The 22,545-nt window shown below is 38.9% G+C and overlaps 1 protein-coding gene across 6 annotated transcripts in view; it reads left to right on the top strand.

Moving 5' to 3' along the window:
- Positions 1 to 484: 484 nt before the first annotated feature.
- LOC142759001 (dystrobrevin beta-like) overlaps positions 485 to 22,545 on the top strand; it is a 180,954-nt gene continuing 158,893 nt past the window's right edge. For 5 of the 6 annotated variants that reach the window (XR_012883039.1, XR_012883037.1, XR_012883036.1 and 2 more), the window contains exon 1: positions 485 to 597. The gene's annotated coding sequence lies outside the window, so the exon portion shown is untranslated. The remainder of the gene's footprint in view (positions 598 to 22,545) is intronic. The other variant, XR_012883038.1, reaches the window with a different exon arrangement.

Here is a 22,545-nt window from a genome sequence, read left to right as displayed (position 1 = left end):
GGGGGTGGTGTTAAGTGAGGCGCAAACGCAAACCACCATGTAGATGTAAAACGTAAGTCATGTGACATAAAATAAACGTGACACAAACAGCAGGAAAATAGCTTCATGTGCCACCCTATAATTGGCATGACCAGCGTCACATGTGGCATGGGAGTGAACGTCTACATAAAACCGATATACACTATAAGGTTATATGAAGTACAGAGAAAATAAGCAGGGGCCGGGCTGGGCGTGGTCAGCTTACTCAGGGGCGGAGCTTATGACTAAAACATAGACGTTTCTGTTCTTGAACAGCTGTCCCACTCCCGTGCTGCACATGCGCTGTATGGTATATACTATTACTGGTGTTACAGGCAGGGGCAGCAGTGCGGAGACTGGAGGATCAGCTACATCACAACCTGGCAAAATCCGCCAGTGAAAAAGATGGCGGCGGCCGCCGCGACGCACGCACAGCGTACAGGCGGCGGGGGCGGGGTTTTATGGGCACGCGCATCAAGGACGCGCCTCCGGGGATGTCAGAAGAACGGAGCGCGCTCCCGGCCGGTGCCGAACGGTTGTGAGCGCGCCGCGGTGAACGGGAGCGGACACCGGAGAAAGGTAGAAGCCAGCCCCATGTATATATGTGTGTGTAACTATATACTCCACTACATCCTGTGTGTAACTCCCCCCATCCTGCCCGCTTAATGGTACGTCCCGTTATATGTGTTTATAGACTCCCACATCACTATGTATCCCTGTGTATACACATACAGTATACCCGCGCAACATGATAATGGTACATTCCACGTATACATCACTTACACTGTTTATATCTGCTGTCCATATGTCATATTCTGTATAACCCTGTATATATATGTGACCTCCTGCATATAACACTGTATGTATGTATCCTGTATATATGTGCCCTCCTGTATATAACACTATGTATCCTGTATATATGTGACCTCCTGTATATAACACTGTATGTATGTATCCTGTATATATGTGACCTCCAGTATACAACACCATATGTATGTATCCTGTATATATGTGACCTCCTGTATATAACACTGTATGTATCCTGTATATATGTGCTCTCCTGTATATAACACTGTATGTATCCTGTATATATGTGACCTCCTGTATATAACACTGTATGTATCCTGTATATATGTGACCTCCTGTATATAACACTGTATGTATCCTGTATATATGTGACCTCCTGTATATAACACTGTATGTATCCTGTATATATGTGACCTCCTGTATATAACACTGCATGTATGTATCCTGTATATATGTGACCTCCTGTATACAACACTGTATATATGTGACCACCTGTATATAACACTGTATGTATGTATCCTGTATATATGTGACCTCCTGTATATAACACTGTATGTATCCTGTATATATGTGACCTCCTGTATATAACACTGTATGTATGTGACCTCCTGTATATAACACTGTATGTATCCTGTATATATGTGACCTCCTGTATATAACACTGTATGTATCCTGTATATATGTGACCTCCTGTATATAACACTGTATGTATCCTGTATATATGTGACCTCCTGTATATAACACTGTATGTATCCTGTATATATGTGACCTCCTGTATATAACACTGTATGTATCCTGTATATATGTGACCTCCTGTATATAACACTGTATGTATCCTGTATATACACGTGACCTCCTGCATATAACACTATATGTATGTATCCTGTATATATGTGACCTCCTGTATATAACACTGTATGTATCCTGTATATACGTGACCTCCTGCATATAACACTGTATGTATGTATCCTGTATATATGTGACCTCCTGTATATAACACTGTATGTATCCTGTATATATGTGACCTCCTGTATGTATCCTGTATATATGTGCCCTCCTGTATATAACACTGTATGTATCCTGTATATATGTGACCTCCTGTATATAACACTGTATGTATCCTGTATATATGTGACCTCCAGTATACAACACTATATGTATGTATCCTGTATATATGTAACCTCCTGTATACAAAACTGTATGTATGCATCCTGTCTATATGTGACCTCCAGTATACAACACTATATGTATGTATCCTGTATATATGTAACCTCCTGTATACAAAACTGTATGTATGTATCCTGTATATATGTGACCTCCTGTATATAACACTGTATATATGTGACCTCCTGCATATAACACTGTATGTATGCTGTATATATGTGCCCTGTATATAACACTGTATGTATGCTGTATATATGTGACCTCCTGTATATAACACTGTATGTATCCTGTATATATGTAACCTCCTGTATACAACACTGTATGTATGCATCCTGTATATATGTGCCCTCCTGTATATAACACTGTATCTATCCTGTATATATGTGACCTCCTGTATATAACACTGTATGTATCCTGTATATATGTGACCTGTATATAACACTGTATGTATCCTGTATATATGTGACCTCCTGTATATAACACTGTATGTATGCTGTATATGTGTGACCTGTATATAACACTGTATGTATCCTGTATATATGTAACCTCCTGTATACAACACTGTATGTATGTATGTATCCTGTATATATGTGCCCTCCTGTATATAACACTGTATCTATCCTGTATATATGTGACCTCCTGTATATAACACTGTATGTATGTGACCTCCTGTATATAACACTGTATGTATGCTGTATATATGTGCCCTCCTGTATATAGCACTGTATATATGTGACCTCCTGCATATAACACTGTATGTATGTATCCTGTATATATGTGACCTCCTGCATATAACACTGTATGTATGTATCCTGTATATATGTGACCTCCTGTATACAACACTGTATGTATGTATCCTGTATATAACACTGTATGTATGCTGTATATATGTGACCTCCTGCATATAACACTGTATGTATGTATCCTGTATATATGTGACCTCCTGTATATAACACTGTATGTATCCTGTATATATGTGACCACCTGTATATAACACTGTATGTATCCTGCATATATGTGACCTCCTGTATATAACACTGTATGTATCCTGTATATATGTGACCTCCTGTATATAACACTGTATGTATCCTGTATATATGTGACCTCCTGTATATAACACTGTATGTATCCTGTATATATGTGACCTCCTGTATATAACACTGTATGTATCCTGTATATATGTGACCTCCTGCATATAACACTGTATGTATGTATCCTGCATATATGTGACCTCCTGTATATAACACTGTATGTATCCTGTATATATGTGACCTCCTGTATATAACACTGTATGTATCCTGTATATATGTGACCTCCTGCATATAACACTGTATGTATGTATCCTGTATATATGTGACCTCCTGTATATAACACTATGTATGCTGTATATATGTGACCTCCTGTATATAACACTGTATATATGTGACCTCCTGTATATAACACTGTATGTATCCTGTATATATGTGACCTCCTGTATATAACACTGTATGTATCCTGTATATATGTGACCTCCTGTATATAACACTGTATGTATCCTGTATATATGTGACCTCCTGTATATAACACTGTATGTATCCTGTATATATGTGACCTCCTGCATATAACACTGTATGTATGTATCCTGTATATATGTGACCTCCTGTATATAACACTGTATGTATCCTGTATATATGTGACCTCCTGTATATAACACTGTATGTATCCTGTATATATGTGACCTGTATATAACGCTGTATGTATCCTGTATATATGTGCCCTGTATATAACACGGTATGTATCCTGTATATATGTGACCTGCTGTATATAACACTGTATGTATCCTGTATATATGTGACCTCCTGTATATAACACTGCATGTATGTATCCTGTATATATGTGACCTCCTGTATACAACACTGTACGTATGTATCCTGTATATATGTGACCTGTATATAACACGGTATGTATCCTGTATATATGTGACCTGCTGTATATAACACTGTATGTATCCTGTATATATGTGACCTCCTGTATATAACACTGTATGCATGTATCCTGTATATATGTGACCTCCTGCATATAACACTGTATGTATCCTGTATATATGTGACCTACTGTATATAACACTGTGTATGTATCCTGTATATATGTGACCTCCTGTATACAACACTGTATATATGTGACCTCCTGTATACAACACTGTATGTATCCTGTATATATGTGCCCTCCTGTATATAACACTGTATCTATCCTGTATATATGTGACCTCCTTTATATAACACACTATGTATGTATCCTGTATATATGTGACCTCCTGTATACAACACTGTATGTATGTATGTATGTATGTATGTATCATGTATATAACACTGTATGTATGTATGTATCCTGTATATATGTGACCTCCTGTATATAACACTGTATGTATCCTGTATATATGTGACCTCCTGTATACAACACTGTATGTATGTATCCTGTATATATGTGCCCTCCTGTATATAACACTGTATCTATCCTGTATATATGTGACCTCCTTTATATAACACTGTATGTATGTATCCTGTATATATGTGACCCCCTGTATACAAAACTGTATGTATGTATGTATGTATCCTGTATATAACACTGTATGTATGTATCCTGTATATATGTGACCTCCTGCATATAACACTGTATGTATCCTGTATATATGTGACCTCCTGTATATAACACTGTATGTATGTATCCTGTATATATGTGCCCTCCTGTATACAACACTGTATGTATGTATCCTGTATATAGCACTGTATGTATGTATCCTGTATATATGTGACCTGTATATAACACTGTATGTATCCTGTATATATGTGACCTCCTGTATATAACACTGTATGTATCCTGTATATATGTGACCTTCTGTATATAACACTGTATGTATCCTGTATATACGTGACCTCCTGCATATAACACTGTATGTATGTATCCTGTATATATGTGACCTCCTGTATATAACACTATGTATGCTGTATATATGTGACCTCCTGTATATAACACTGTATATATGTGACCTCCTGTATATAACACTGTAAGTATGTATGTATTCTGTATATATGTGACCTGTATATAACACTGTATGTATCCTGTATATATGTGACCTCCTGTATATAACACTGTATGTATGTATCTATCCTGTATATATGTGATCTCCTGTATATAACACTGTATGTATGTATGTATGTATCCTGTATATAACACTGTATGTATGTATGTATCCTGTATATATGTGACCTGTATGTATCCTGTATATATGTGACCTGTACATAACAATGTATGTATCCTGTATATATGTGACCTGTATATAACAATGTATGTATCCTGTATGCTGTCCCGTACTGAAAACATGATTATGGGACAGTATTCCACGGGGAGGCAGGGACTCCGAGCATCATATATAAGTATAATGCTAGGAGTCCGGCTCCCTGAACTGTGGTCAGTCCTAGAAATGCTGCCGACATACAGTCTGTATATCAGGGACCGAACACGGGCGTCTAAGTGAGGCATTTAGGGCACATTCACATGTGGCGGAATTGCGGTTGCGTATCGCTGCGGATTTCAGCATTTGCAATGCAAAAACTGAAATCCGTGGCAAGTCCGCTGTGTTTTCTGCAACATCTGAATTACCTGTCAAATATGCGAATGTTGCTGCAGATTCATTGCGGAATTGCCCCAAATCTGCATCAACATTTGCAGCGGAAAAATTCCGCCACGTCTGAACACGGCCTTATGGTCATTGGCTTTTTGTCAGGGGGTCGCAGACTGCAGCGATATTATTTATATAAGGAATAACGGACCACAATAAAACCTGACGGACGTATCATCAACCAGTGGGATCTGTCTGTCGCGTGATGCGAGGGTGCAGCGTCTGCGTCTTATGTTCACTCGCGGCGGATACACTGCAGATTGTCCACCATGGATTTCATTTCGGATCATCCGCAGCGTATTACAGCAGCAGCACAATCTATACACCCTGTGTGCACTTGGGATATGTTCACACGACCTTTGCTTCAGCCGTTTTTCGGGCCGTAAACACCCCAAAAAACGGCTAAAAAATGCGGGGGCTGAACGCCTCCAAACATCTGCCCATTGATTTCAATGGGAAAAACGGCGTTCCATTCCCATGGGGCGTTCTTTGCGCAGCTGTTTTTAAAAACGGCCACGTAAAAAAAACGCCTCGTAAAAAGGAGCATGTCACTTCTTGAGCCGTTTTTCATTGACTCAATAGAAAGACCGCTCCAAAAACGGCCGTAAAAAATGCCGCAAAAACGCAAGTTGCTTAAAAAACGGCTGAAAATCAGAGATCGGTATTTTCAGGCGTTTTTTGTTTAGCGTGTGAACAGAGCCTGACCCTAAAGAGTAGGTTCAGGGATCCGGTGAAACCGTGGACGACGTCTCTGGCAGCCATATTGGTTTTCACCCGACTTTTTTTCAAAAACGGATATAACTAACGGAAAGGAGGAGGAGGAGGAGGGGTTGCTCCAGGACAGGGGTGCACATACTTTCCTACTTTGACTGGTGTTATTAGTACAGCCCTGTAATTGGTGACGCTCCACTAATCACACGGTCTGGGGTCTTCATCAGGACTCACAGCGTCTTCCTCTTAGGAATGGGGGGAATATCTCCGCTCACACACCCCTCCCCCCCACTTACGTTATCCTGTGCAGTCCCCCTTTAAGCAGTGACTGGCTGTGTGAGATACCAATGTGCTGGGGGTCAGAGTTCCCCCTTAGTCGGAGGGGGGAGGAGGTTTCCTGTGTGAAGGTAACGGTCTGAGGTTCGCGCTGCGGTTATTACTCTATAACTTCCGCTGTGTCTTCTATCAGAATGTATAAACCTCGTCACCGGTGCAGGAATTATCAGCGAAGAAGTGAATGTGCAGAAGAGGAAGCGTCTCACTCCATAGATCACCCCACCGAGACGTAGCCCACCTCAACATCTACTGCCCGTCACTATACAACAATCACCGGTACTGTGCTCCAGTCACATCCAGAGCTGCACTCACAATTCTTCTAGTTTCTGTTATTCTATCCGGCTTTGTGGTCTCATATCTCCCCTGCTCTGCTGTCCTGCACTGTGGAAAATGTAGTGTTTTATCATCAACAATGGACAAAGTGTAATGTATATTGCGATATTATAGTAGTTATATTCTTGTATATAGGGGGCAGTATTATAGTAGTTATATTCTTGTATATAGGAGCAGTATTATAGTAGTTATATTCTTGTATATAGGAGCAGTATTATAGTAGTTATATTCTTGTATATAGGAGCAGTATTATAGTAGTTATATTCTTGTATACAGGGAGCAGTATTATAGTAGTTATATTCTTGTATATAGGGAGCAGTATTATAGTAGTTATATTCTTGTATATAGGGGCAGTATTATAGTAGTTATATTCTTGTATATAGGAGCAGTATTATAGTAGTTATATTCTTGTATATAGGGGCAGTATTATAGTAGTTATATTCTTGTACATAGGGGCAGTATTATAGTAGTTATATTCTTGTATATAGGGGCAGTATTATAGTAGTTATATTCTTGTATATAGGGAGCAGTATTATAGTAGTTATATTCTTGTATATAGGAGCAGTATTATAGTAGTTATATTCTTGTATATAGGAGCAGTATTATAGTAGTTATATTCTTGTATATAGGGGCAGTATTATAGTAGTTATATTCTTGTACATAGGGGCAGTATTATAGTAGTTATATTCTTGTATATAGGGGCAGTATTATAGTAGTTATATTCTTGTATACAGGGGGCAGTATTATAGTAGTTATATTCTTGTATATAGGAGCAGTATTATAGTAGTTATATTCTTGTATATAGGAGCAGTATTATAGTAGTTATATTCTTGTATATAGGCGCAGTATTATAGTAGTTATATTCTTGTATATAGGGAGCAGTATTATAGTAGTTATATTCTTGTATATAGGGAGCAGTATTATAGTAGTTATATTCTTGTATATAGGAGGCAGTATTATAGTAGTTATATTCTTGTATATAGACGGCAGTATTATAGTAGTTATATTCTTGTATATAGGAGCAGTATTATAGTAGATATATTCTTGTATATAGGGGCAGTATTATAGTAGTTATATTCTTGTATATAGACGGCAGTATTATAGTAGTTATATTCTTGTATATAGGGAGCAGTATTATAGTAGTTATATTCTTGTATATAGGGAGCAGTATTATAGTAGTTATATTCTTGTATATAGGGGCAGTGTTATAGTAGTTATATTCTTGTATATAGGAGGCAGTATTATAGTAGTTATATTCTTGTATATAGACGGCAGTATTATAGTAGTTATATTCTTGTACATAGGGGCAGTATTATAGTAGTTATATTCTTGTATATAGGGAGCAGTATTATAGTAGTTATATTCTTGTATATAGGAGGCAGTATTATAGTAGTTATATTCTTGTATATAGACGGCAGTATTATAGTAGTTATATTCTTGTACATAGGGGCAGTATTATAGTAGTTATATTCTTGTATATAGGGGGCAGTATTATAGTAGTTATATTCTTGTATATAGGAGGCAGTATTATAGTAGTTATATTCTTGTATATAGGAGCAGTATTATAGTAGTTATATTCTTGTACATAGGGGCAGTATTATAGTAGTTATATTCTTGTATATAGGAGCAGTATTATAGTAGTTATATTCTTGTATATAGGGGGCAGTATTATAGTAGTTATATTCTTGTATATAGGAGCAGTATTATAGTAGTTATATTCTTGTATATAGGAGCAGTATTATAGTAGTTATATTCTTGTATATAGAGGCAGTATTATAGTAGTTATATTCTTGTATATAGGGGCAGTATTATAGTAGTTATATTCTTGTATATAGGGGGCAGTATTATAGTAGTTATATTCTTGTATATAGGGCAGTATTATAGTAGTTATATTCCTGTATATAGGGGCAGTATTATAGTAGTTATATTCTTGTATATAGGGGCAGTATTATAGTAGTTATATTCTTGTATATAGGGGCAGTATTATAGTAGTTATATTCCTGTATATAGGGGCAGTATTATAGTAGTTATATTCTTGTATATAGGGGGCAGTATTATAGTAGTTATATTCTTGTATATAGGGGGCAGTATTATAGTAGTTATATTCTTGTATATAGGAGGCAGTATTATAGTAGTTATATTCTTGTATATAGGGGGCAGTATTATAGTAGTTATATTCTTGTATATAGGAGCAGTATTATAGTAGTTATATTCTTGTATATAGGAGCAGTATTATAGTAGTTATATTCTTGTATATAGGGGCAGTATTATAGTAGTTATATTCTTGTATATAGGGGGCAGTATTATAGTAGTTATGTTCTTGTATATAGGAAGCAGTATTATAGTAGTTATATTCTTGTATATAGGGGCAGTATTATAGTAGTTATATTCTTGTATATAGGAGGCAGTATTATAGTAGTTATATTCTTGTATATAGGGGCAGTATTATAATAGTTATATTCTTGTATATAGGAGCAGTATTATAGTAGTTATATTCTTGTATATAGGAGGCAGTATTATAGTAGTTATATTCTTGTATATAGGGGCAGTATTATAGTAGTTATATTCTTGTATATAGGGGGGCAGTATTATAGTAGTTATATTCTTGTATATAGGAGCAGTATTATAGTAGTTATATTCTTGTATATAGGGGCAGTATTATAGTAGTTATATTCTTGTATATAGGGGGGCAGTATTATAGTAGTTATATTCTTGTATATAGGAGCAGTATTATAGTAGTTATATTCTTGTATATAGGAGCAGTATTATAGTAGTTATATTCTTGTATATAGGGGGCAGTATTATAGTAGTTATATTCTTGTATATAGGGGCAGTATTATAGTAGTTATATTCTTGTATATAGGGGGCAGTATTATAGTAGTTATATTCTTGTATATAGGAGGCAGTATTAGAGTAGTTATATTCTTGTATATAGGAGGCAGTATTATAGTAGTTATATTCTTGTATATAGGGGGCAGTATTATAGTAGTTATATTCTTGTACATAGGGGGCAGTATTATAGTAGTTATATTCTTGTATATCGGGGGAAGTATTATAGTAGTTATATTCTTGTATATAGGGGCAGTATTATTGTAGTTATATTCTTGTATATAGGGGCAGTATTATAGTAGTTATATTCTTGTATATAGGGGCAGTATCATAGTAGTTATATTCTTGTATATAGGAGCAGTATTATAGTAGTTATATTCTTGTATATAGGGGGCAGTATTATAGTAGTTATATTCTTCTACATAGGGGGCAGTATTATAGTAGTTATATTCTTGTATATAGGGGCAGTATTATAGTAGTTATATTCTTGTATATAGGAGCAGTATTATAGTAGTTATATTCTTGTATATAGAGGCAGTATTATAGTAGTTATATTCTTGTATATAGGGGCAGTATTATAGTAGTTATATTCTTGTATATAGGGGCAGTATTATAGTAGTTATATTCTTGTATATAGGAGCAGTATTATAGTAGTTATATTCTTGTATATAGGGGCAGTATTATAGTAGTTATATTCTTGTATATAGGAGCAGTATTATAGTAGTTATAGTCTTGTATATAGGGGCAGTATTATAGTATATATTCTTGTATATAGGAGGCAGTATTATAGTAGTTATATTCTTGTATAGGCGGCAGTATTATGGTAGTTATATTCTTGTATATAGGGGGCAGTATTATAGTAGATATATTCTTGTATATAGGAGCAGTATTATAGTAGATATATTCTTGTATATAGGGGGCAGTATTATAGTAGTTATATTCCTGTATATAGGGTGCAGTATTATAGTAGTTATATTCTTGTATATAGGGGCAGTATTATAGTAGTTATATTCTTGTATATAGGGGGCAGTATTATAGCCGTTATATTCTTGTATATAGGGGCAGTATTATAGTAGTTATATTCCTGTATATAGGGGCAGTATTATAGTAGTTATATTCTTGTATATAGGGGCAGTATTATAGTAGTTATATTCTTGTATATAGGAGGCAGTATTATAGTAGTTATATTCTTGTATATAGGAGCAGTATTATAGTAGTTATATTCTTGTATACAGGGGGCAGTATTATAGTAGTTATATTCTTGTATATAGGGGCAGTATTATAGTAGTTATATTCTTGTATATAGGAGCAGTATTATAGTAGTTATATTCTTGTATATAGGAGACAGTATTATAGTAGTTATATTCTTGTATATAGGAGCAGTATTATAGTAGTTATAGTCTTGTATAGGCGGCAGTATTATGGTAGTTATATTCTTGTATATAGGGGGCAGTATTATAGTAGTTATATTCCTGTATAGGCGGCAGTATTATGGTAGTTATATTCTTGTATATAGGGGGCAGTATTATAGTAGTTATATTCCTGTATATAGGAGCAGTATTATAGTAGTTATATTCTTGTATATAGGAGCAGTATTATAGTAGTTATATTCTTGTATATAGGAGCAGTATTATAGTAGTTATATTCTTGTATATAGGGGCAGTATTATAGTAGTTATATTCTTGTATGTAGGGGGCAGTATTATAGTAGTTATATTCTTGTATATAGGGGGCAGTATTATAGTAGTTATATTCTTGTATATAGGAGTAGTATTAGGGCATGACCACACGTGCGTTGCAGATTCTGCTGTGGATCTGCACAAAATGTGCAGTAAATTGATGCGGACTAGCTGCTGCGGACTGCGGTAAAAGTACTTCCCTTCTCCCTATCAGTGCAGGATAGAGAGAAGGGACAGCACTTTCCCTTGTGAAAGTCAAAGAAATTCATACTTACCGCCCGTTGTCTTGGTGACGCGTCCCTCCTTCGGCATCCAGCCCGACCTCCCTGGATGACGCGGCAGTCCATGTGACCGCTGCAGCCTGTTATTAGCCTGTGATTGGCTGCAGCCGTCACTTAGACTGAAACGTCATCCTGGGAGGCCGGACTGGAGACAGAAGCAGGGAGTTCTCAGTAAGTATGAACTTCATTTTTTTTTACAGATAGATGTATATTGGGATCGGTAGTCGCTGTCCCGGGTGCAGAAACAGTTACTGCCGATCGCTTAACTCTTTCAGCACCCTGGACAGTGACTATTTACAGACGTCTCCTAGCAACGCTCCCGTAATTACGGGAGCCCCATTGACTTCCTCAGTCTGGCTGTAGACCTAGAAATACATAGGTCCAGCCAGAATGAAGAAATGTCAAGTTAAAAAAGCAAGACGGATCCGCAGCACACATAACATGTGCATGACAGCTGCGGACTTCATTGCGGAAATTAGAATCTCCATTGAAGTCAATGGAGAAATTCCGCCATGAGTCCGCCACTGCTCCGCAACAGACAGAGCATGCTGCGGACACCAAATTCCGCTCCGCAGCCTATGCTCCGCAGCGGAATTTTACGCATCGTCTAAACTAACACTGCTAAATTAAAGTGTAAGTCAATGGACAAACGGCTCCGCTGCGGATTAACTCTGCGGAGTGGCCGCAGCGGAATTTAAGTGAAATTCCGCCACGTGTGAACCCAGCCTAATAGTAGTTATATTCTTGTATATAGGGGCAGTATTATAGTAGTTATATTCCTGTATATAGTGAGCAGTATTATAGTAGTTATATTCTTGTATATAGGAGCAGTATTATAGTAGTTATATTCTTGTATATAGGGGCAGTATTATAGTAGTTATATTCTTGTATATAGGAGCAGTATTATAGTAGTTATATTCTTGTATATAGGAGCAGTATTATAGTAGTTATATTCTTGCATATAGGAGCAGTATTATAGTAGTTATATTCTTGTATATAGGGGCAGTATTATAGTAGTTATATTCTTGTATATAGGGGGAGTATTATAGTAGTTATATTCTTGTACATAAGGGCAGTATTATAGTAGTTATATTCTTGTATATAGGGGCAGTATTATAGTAGTTATATTCTTGTATAAGGGGCAGTATTATAGTAGTTATATTCTTGTATATAGGGGCAGTATTATAGTAGTTATATTCTTGTATATAGGGGGCAGTATTATAGTAGTTATATTCTTGTATATAGGGAGCAGTATTATAGTAGTTATATTCTTGTATATAGGAGCAGTATTATAGTAGTTATATTCTTGTATATAGGGGGCAGTATTATAGTAGTTATATTCTTGTATATAGGGGGCAGTATTATAGTAGTTATATTCTTGTATATAGGGGGGCAGTATTATAGTAGTTATATTCTTGTATATAGGGGCAGTATTATAGTAGTTATATTCTTGTATATAGGGGCAGTATTATAGTAGTTATATTCTTGTATATAGGGGCAGTATTATAGTAGTTATATTCTTGTATATAGGAGCAGTATTATAGTAGTTATATTCTTGTATATAGGGGCAGTATTATAGTAGTTATATTCTTGTATATAGGGGCAGTATTATAGTAGTTATATTCTTGTATATAGGAAGCAGTATTATAGTAGTTATATTCTTGTATATAGGGGCAGTATTATAGTAGTTATATTCTTGTATATAGGGGGCAGTAGTATAGTAGTTATATTCTTGTGTATAGGGGCAGTATTATAGTAGTTATATACTTGTATATAGGGGCAGTATTATAGTAGTTATATTCTTGTATATAGGGGACAGTATTATAGTAGTTATATTCTTGTATATAGGGGACAGTATTATAGTAGTTATATTCCTGTATATAGGAGCAGTATTATAGTAGTTATATTCTTGTATATAGGGGTAGTATTATGGTAGTTATATTCTTGTATATAGGGGCAGTATTATAGTAGTTATATTCTTGTACATAGGGGGCAGTATTATAGTAGTTATATTCTTGTATATAGGAGCAGTATTATAGTAGTTATATTCTTGTATATAGGGGTAGTATTATGGTAGTTATATTCTTGTGTATATAGGGGCAGTATTATAGTAGTTATATTCTTGTATATAGGGGCAGTATTATAGTAGTTATATTCTTGTATATAGGGGGCAGTATTATAGTAGTTATATTCTTGTATATAGGGGTAGTATTATGGTAGTTATATTCTTGTATATAGGGGCAGTATTATAGTAGTTATATTCTTGTATATAGGGGCAGTATTATAGTTGTTATATTCTTGTATATAGGGGGCAGTATTATAGTAGTTATATTCTTGTATATAGGGGCAGTATTATAGTAGTTATATTCTTGTATATAGGGGGCAGTATTATAGTAGTTATATTCTTGTATATAGGGGACAGTATTATAGTAGTTATATTCTTGTATATAGGGACAGTATTATAGTAGTTATATTCTTGTATATAGGGGCAGTATTATAGTAGTTATATTCTTGTATATAGGAGCAGTATTATAGTAGTTATAGTCTTGTATATAGGGGTAGTATTATGGTAGTTATATTCTTGTATATAGGGGCAGTATTATAGTAGTTATATTCTTGTACATAGGGGGCAGTATTATAGTAGTTATATTCTTGTATATAGGAGCAGTATTATAGTAGTTATATTCTTGTATATAGGAGCAGTATTATAGTAGTTATATTCTTGTATATAGGGAGCAGTATTATAGTAGTTATATTCTTGTATATAGGGGCAGTATTATAGTAGTTATATTCTTGTATATAGGGGCAGTATTATAGTAGTTATATTCTTGTATATAGGGGGCAGTATTATAGTAGTTATATTCTTGTATATAGGGGGCAGTATTATAGTAGTTATATTCTTGTATATAGGGGGCAGTATTATAGTAGTTATATTCTTGTATATAAGGGGCAGTATTATAGTAGTTATATTCTTGTATATAGGGGCAGTATTATAGTAGTTATATTCTTGTATATAGGGAGCAGTATTATAGTAGTTATATTCTTGTATATAGGGGCAGTATTATAGTAGTTATATTCTTGTATATAGGGAGCAGTATTATAGTAGTTATATTCTTGTATATAGGGGCAGTATTATAGTAGTTATATTCTTGTATATAGGGGCAGTATTATAGTAGTTATAGTCTTGTATATAGGGGGCAGTATTATAGTAGTTATATTCTTGTATATAGGAGCAGTATATAGTGTGTGTGTGTGTATGTATATATATACGAGGATAGCGGCTGTGCGAGGGTAACGGCTGTGCGAGGGTAGCGGCTGTGCGATGGTAGCGGCTGTGCGAGGGTAGCGGCTGTGCGAGGGTAGCGGCTGTGCGAGGGTAGCGGCTGTGCGAGGATAGCGGCTGTGCGAGGATAGCGGCTGTGCGAGGATAGCGGCTGCGCGAGGATAGCGGCTGTGCGAGGATAGCCTCTGTGCCTTTGTCCCTAGGGGACAAGTGTTGCCATAACGCCACAACGTTATGATTTGGACATTGGGCTTCTTAGCAACCAATCCGATCTTACCATTCATACTTTTAAAAAAGCCTCTTTCATGTTGTTTTTCATGTCCTTATGATGTCACCGGTGATGTGGTAGGATGTGGTCTTACTGGTGTCGCTGGTATAAGGATAGTCTTATTTTACCTATGTAATGATAGGTAACTTGACTGGTGATGGAATCGTTTATGTTGGTTATATTCCTGCTAATGTAATGGGTGTTTATGATACCTATGATAACTTGCTCATTAGTTGTGCTCTCTGTGATGTCACTGGTGGATAGATCGTTTACTTGCTCCGTGATGTCACTAGGGAAGAGAGATCTCTGTGATGTCACTGGTGGATAGATCGTTTACTTGCTCCGTGATGTCACTAGGGAAGAGAGATCTCTGTGATGTCACTGGCGTATGGATAGTTTACTTGCTCTGTGATGTCACTGGCGTATGGATAGTTTACTTGCTCTGTGATGTCACTGGTGTATGGATAGTTTACTTGCTTTGTAATGTCAGTGGAGTATAGATAGTTTACTTGCTCTGTGATGTCACTGGTGTATGAATTGTTTATTTGCTCTGTGATGTCACTAGCGAAGAGAGAGGTTGTTCTCCCTGTGATATCACAGAGCAAGTAAACTATCCATACACCAGTGACATCACAGAGCAAGTAAACTATCCATACACCAGTCACATCACAGAGATCTCTCTCTTCCCTAGTGACATTACAGAGCAAGTAAACTATCCACCAGTGACATCATGAACAGTGCAACCTGCACCACCGACATCACAGAGCAAGTAAACTATCTAGCTACCAGTGACATCACAGGGAGAACAACCTCTCTCTTTGCTAGTGACGTCACTGGTAGAAAGATAGTTTACTTGCTCTGTGATGTCACTGGTGTATGGATAGTTTACTTGCTCTGTGATGTCACTGGTATATGGATAGTTTACTTCCTCTGTGATGTCACTGGTGTATGGATAGTTTACTTGCTCTGTGATGTCACTGATGTATGGATAGTTTACTTGCTCTGTGATGTCACTGGTGTATGGATAGTTGACTTGCTCTGTGATGTCACTGGTGTATGGATATTGATAGTTTACTTGCTCTGATGTCACTGGTGTATGGATAGTTTTCTTGCTCTGATGTCACTGGTGTATGGATAGTTTTCTTGCTCTGTGATGTCACTGGTGTATGGATAGTTTTCTTGCTCTGTGATGTCACTGGTGTATGGATAGTTTTCTTGCTCTGTGATGTCACTGGTGTATGGATAGTTTACTAGGTCTGTGATGTCACTAGGGAAGAGAGAGATCTCGGTGATGTCACTGGTGTATGGATAGTTTACTTGCTCTGTGATGTCACTGGTGTATGGATAGTTTTCTTGCTCTGTGATGTCACTGGTGTATGGATAGTTTACTTGCTCTGTGATGTCACTGGTGTATGGATAGTTTACTTGCTCTGTGATGTCACTGGTGTATGGATAGTTTACGTGCTCTGTGATGTCACTGGTGTATGGATAGTTTACTTGCTCTGTGATGTCACTGGTGTATGGATAGTTTACTTGCTCTGTGATGTCACTGGTGCATGGATAGTTTACTTGCTCTGAGATGTCACTGATGTATGGATAGTTTACTTGCTCTGAGATGTCACTGGTGTATGGATAGTTTCCTTGCTTTGTGATGTCACTAGGAAAGAGAGAGATCTCAGTGATGTCACTGGTGTATGGATAGTTTACTTGCTCTGTGATGTCACTGATGTATGGATAGTTTACTTGCTCTGTGATGTCACTTTTGTATGGATAGTTTACTTGCTCTGTGATGTCACTGGTGTATGGATAGTTTTCTTGCTCTGTGATGTCACTGGTGTATGGATAGTTTACTTGCTCTGTGATGTCACTGGTGTATGGATAGTTTACTTGCTCTGTGATGTCACTGGTGTATGGATAGTTTACTTGCTCTGTGATGTCACTGGTGTATGGATAGTTTTCTTGCTCTGTGATGTCACTGGTGTATGGATAGTTTACTTGCTCTGTGATGTCACTGGTGTATGGATAGTTTTCTTGCTCTGTGATGTCACTGGTGTATGGATAGTTTACTTGCTCTGTGATGTCACTGGTGTATGGATAGTTTACTTGCTCTGTGATGTCACTGGTGTATGGATAGTTTACTTGCTCTGTGATGTCACTGGTGTATGGATAGTTTACTTGCTCTGTGATGTCACTGGTGTATGGATAGTTTACTTGCTCTGTGATGTCACTGGTGTATGGATAGTTTACTTGCTCTGTGATGTCACTGGTGTATGGATAGTTTACTTGCTCTGTGATGTCACTGGTGTATGGATAGTTTACTTGCTCTGTGATGTCACTGGTGTATGGATAGTTTACTTGCTCTGTGATGTCACTAGGGAAGAGAGAGATCTCGGTGATGTCACTGGTGTATGGATAGTTTACTTGCTCTGTGATGTCACTGGTGTATGGATAGTTTACTTGCTCTGTGATGTCACTGGTGTATGGATTGTTTTCTTGCTCTGTGATGTCACTGGTGTATGGATAGTTTACTTGCTCTGTGATGTCACTGGTGTATGGATTGTTTTCTTGCTCTGTGATGTCACTGGTGTATGGATAGTTTACTTGCTCTGTGATGTCACTAGGGAAGAGAGAGATCTCGGTGATGTCACTGGTGTATGGATAGTTTACTTGGTCTGTGATGTCACTGGTGTATGGATAGTTTACTTGCTCCGTGATGTCACTAGGGAAGAGAGATCTCTGTGATGTCACTGGTGTATGGATAGTTTACTTGCTCTGTGATGTCACTGGTGTATGGATAGTTTACTTGCTCTGTGATGTCACTGGTGTATGGATAGTTTACTTGCTCCGTGATGTCACTAGGGAAGAGAGATCTCTGTGATGTCACTGGTGTATGGATAGTTTACTTGCTCAGGACTAGTCTGGTTATTAATTTAGGTGGATTTCCCATTTCCTGGCATCTCCCCATCAGATGCCCTCATCTTGTCTTGGGTTATAAGAGTTCTGAACTTCACACTGCGTCCAGTTGCAAAGTATTGAGTCAACTTTCTATATTTACCATGCAGACTGATTGCCCCCATAGCGAGCTGGAGCTGCACCATCATGAAGCCCTAATCACTTGTTTTTCTCTAGGGGAAATCAAAGGAGTCAAAGAAAGTGGAAAACTTGTGCATCTGGAGCAGCAGTTGTGTATTGCATCTCTGTAGATGTAGTGTTCAGAGTTGCTGTGTCAGTGGCTGCTGTATTGACATTCGTGCGATGTCCTCCCGTCCTCAGTAGTTCTCCCTTATCTGTCGCTCTTTCCATCCGGTCTACAATGAAGCACCAGGGAATTGTCACATTACAAACAGTGTAGAAAGTTTTGCTGCATTGCAGAGCTGGAGGTGCGGAGCTGCTCGGTGCCCCTGGATCCGTGTGAAAGTGTGAGGCCCCCGGCCTGTTATCACTAGACAAACACCAGTGGAAAGTACAACACGGCTGACACTTATTTTCCATTACACCTTTCTCCCATCAGCAGTGTTACTGGTGTCCTGGCAGAGCACTGGGACGGTCTGTGGGGGGGGGGGGGGGGGGGGTCATTCACTGAGGTTGGCCGGGATGTTGTGTGCCGCACAGTTCTCCTTACCGCATGTTGAGCCGCACCAACAGGTAAATGCAGACGGTCAGCGGAGCTTCAGTGTGGGCAAGCTTCATCGTCATAGGATGTAACCGCACACAAACGTGTCACCAGGAGAAATGCTGTGTAACCGCCGTGACAATGTCACTGGTGGACGGGTAGGCTGTGCTCTCAGTATTATCCGTGTAGGGGTAGGCTGTGCTCTCAGTGTCATCAGTGTAGGGGTAGGTTGTGCTCCTAGTGTCATCAGTGTAGGGGTAGGCTGTGCTCTCAGTGTCATCAGTGTAGGGGTAGGCTGTGCTCTCAGTATTATCAGTGTAGGGGTACGCTGTGCTCTCAGTGTCATCAGTGTAGGGGTAGGTTGTGCTCCTAGTGTCATCAGTGTAGGGGTAGGCTGTACTCTCAGTGTAGGGGTACGCTGTGCTCTCATTGTTATCAGTGTAGGGGTAGGCTGTGCTCTCAGTGTTATCAGTGTAGGGGTAGGCTGTGCTCTCAGTATTATCAGCGTAGGGGTAGGCTGTGCTCTCAGTATTATCAGTGTAGGGGTAGGCTGTGCTCTCAGTATTATCAGTGTCGGGGTAGGCTGTGCTCTCAGTATTATCAGTGTAGGGGTAGGCTGTGCTCTCAGTATTATCAGCGTAGGGGTAGGCTGTGCTCTCAGTATTATCAGTGTAGGGGTAGGCTGTGCTCTCAGTATTATCAGTGTCGGGGTAGGCTGTGCTCTCAGTATTATCAGTGTAGGGGTAGGCTGTGCTCTCAGTATTATCAGTGTAGGGGTAGGCTGTGCTCTCAGTATTATCAGTGTAGGGGTAGGCTGTGCTCACATTAGTGTCAGCAGTGTAGGGGTAGGTTGTGCTCTCATCAGTGTAGGGGTAGGCTGTGCTCACATTAGTGTCATCAGTGTAGGGGTAGGTTGTGCTCACATTAGTGTCATCAGTGTAGGGGTAGGTTGTGCTCACATTAGTGTCATCAGTGTAGGGGTAGGTTGTGCTCACATTAGTGTCATCAGTGTAGGGGTAGGTTGTTCTCACTTTAGTGTCATCAGTGTAGGGGTAGGTTGTTCTCACATTAGTGTCATCAGCGTAGGGGTAGGTTGTGCTCACATTAGTGTCATCAGCGTAGGGGTAGGTTGTGCTCACATTAGTGTCATCATTGTAGGGGTAGGTTGTGCTCTCAGTGTTGGGGTAGGTTGTACCCTCAGTGTCATCAGTGAAGGGGTAGGTTGTGCTTTTATCAATGTCACCGGTGTAGGGGTAAGTTGCTTATTTATTGATGTCACCGATGTAGGAGTAGGTTGTGCTCTTATTGATGTCACCGGTGTAGGGCTAAGTTGCTTGTTTACTAATGTCACCAGTGTAGGGGTAGGTTGCTTGTTCATTGATGTCATCGGTGTAGGGGTAGGTTGTGCTCACATTGATGTCACCGGGGTAGGGGTAAGTTGCTTATTTATTGATGTCACCGGTGTAGCGCTAAGTTGCTTGTTTACTAATGTCACTAGTGTAGGGGTAGGTTGCTTGTTCATTGATGTCACCGGTGTAGGGGTAGGTTGCTTGTTCATTGATGTCACCGGTGTAGGGGTAGGTTGCTTGTTCATTGATGTCACCGGTGTAGGGGTAGGTTGTCTTCTTATTGATGTCACCAGTGTAGGGGTAGGTTGCTTGTTCACCGGTGTAGGGGTAGGTTGCTTGTTCATTGATGTCACCAGTGTAGGGGTAGGTTGCTTGTTAATTGATGTCACCGGTATAGGGGTCGGTTGCTTGTTCATTGATGCCACCCGTGTAGGGGTAGGTTGTCTTCTTATTGATGTCACCAGTGTAGGGGTAGGTTGCTTGTTCATTGATGTCACCAGTGTAGGGGTAGGTTGCTTGTTAATTGATGTCACCGTTATTGGGGTCGGTTGCTTGTTCATTGATGTCACCCGTGTAGGGGTAGGTTGTCTTCTTATTGATGTCACCGGTGTAGGGGTAGGTTGCTTGTTCATTGATGTCACCGGTGTAGGGGTAGGTTGCTTGTTCATTGATGTCACCGGTGTAGGGGTAGGTTGTCTTCTTATTGATGTCACCAGTGTAGGGGTAGGTTGCTTGTTCACCGGTATAGGGGTAGGTTGCTTGTTCATTGATGTCACCCGTGTAGGGGTAGGTTGTCTTCTTATTGATGTCACCAGTGTAGGGGTAGGTTGCTTGTTCACCGGTGTAGGGGTAGGTTGCTTGTTAATTGATGTCACCGGTATAGGGGTCGGTTGCTTGTTCATTGATGCCACCCGTGTAGGGGTAGGTTGTCTTCTTATTGATGTCACCAGTGTAGGGGTAGGTTGCTTGTTCATTGATGTCACCCGTGTAGGGGTAGGTTGTCTTCTTATTGATGTCACCGGTGTAGGGGTAGGTTGCTTGTTCATTGATGTCACCGGTGTAGGGGTAGGTTGCTTGTTAATTGATGTCACCGGTATAGGGGTCGGTTGCTTGTTCATTGATGTCACCAGTGTAGGGGTAGGTTGCTTGTTCATTGATGTCACCAGTGTAGGGGTAGGTTGCTTGTTAATTGATGTCACCGGTATAGGGGTCGGTTGCTTGTTCATTGATGTCACCCGTGTAGGGGTAGGTTGTCTTCTTATTGATGTCACCAGTGTAGGGGTAGGTTGCTTGTTCATTGATGTCACCAGTGTAGGGGTAGGTTGCTTGTTAATTGATGTCACCGGTATAGGGGTCGGTTGCTTGTTCATTGATGTCACCCGTGTAGGGGTAGGTTGTCTTCTTATTGATGTCACCGGTGTAGGGGTAGGTTGCTTGTTCATTGATGTCACCAGTGTAGGAGTAGGTTGTGCTCACATTGATGTCACCGGGGTAGGTTGGGCTCTTATTAATGTCACTGGTATAGGGGTACGTTGTGCTCTTACTGATGTCACCGGTGTAGGGGTAGGTTGGGCTCTTATTAATGTCACCGGTGTAGGAGTAAGTTGTGCTCTTACTGATGTCATCGGTAGAAAACCTATAAACTGTAGGGTCAATTAACACATTGTGATTTTAGAGAAACATATATAAATTTTATTGAATATAACAACATTAAAAGATGAATCATGCTGAGCATGAATAAAAACGTCTGTCAATTACAGAGGACATACAAATGACAAGACATAGCAATACAATGAGTATATTCGATGTACTTTAAGCCCAATAGGTCTAACCAGAAAAATAGTTGCAGCTTCTATGTAAATAGTAACGTGCAAAAATGCATCGTATGTATCAAAGCAACAGTGGGGACTCTGCTGAAACTGACTGCAAATAGCTGGGATACGATATCAAAACACCAGCCTATTGCTGGAGATCAACATGTGGTAGCTTGCTAGTAAATACAAGTGCGGTCAGTGATGATACAGGCAGTTTAAGCAGAGTAGTACACAGAGAATAGAACATGTAACATACCCATAGTAGCCCTCTGCAAGGAGAGAACGTCAGTCCCGACGCGCGTTTCAGCGAAATGCCTTCGTCTGGGGGTGGCGTCTCTCCAGCAGGGGCCTCCCCTTTAAATGAATCACCGGTGTAGGGGTACGTTGGGCTGTTATTGATGTC

Source organism: Rhinoderma darwinii, chromosome 4 (assembly GCF_050947455.1).
Source record: "Rhinoderma darwinii isolate aRhiDar2 chromosome 4, aRhiDar2.hap1, whole genome shotgun sequence".
Classification (NCBI taxonomy): Eukaryota; Metazoa; Chordata; class Amphibia; order Anura; family Rhinodermatidae; genus Rhinoderma; species Rhinoderma darwinii.
This window is presented reverse-complemented; position numbering and strand designations above follow the sequence as displayed.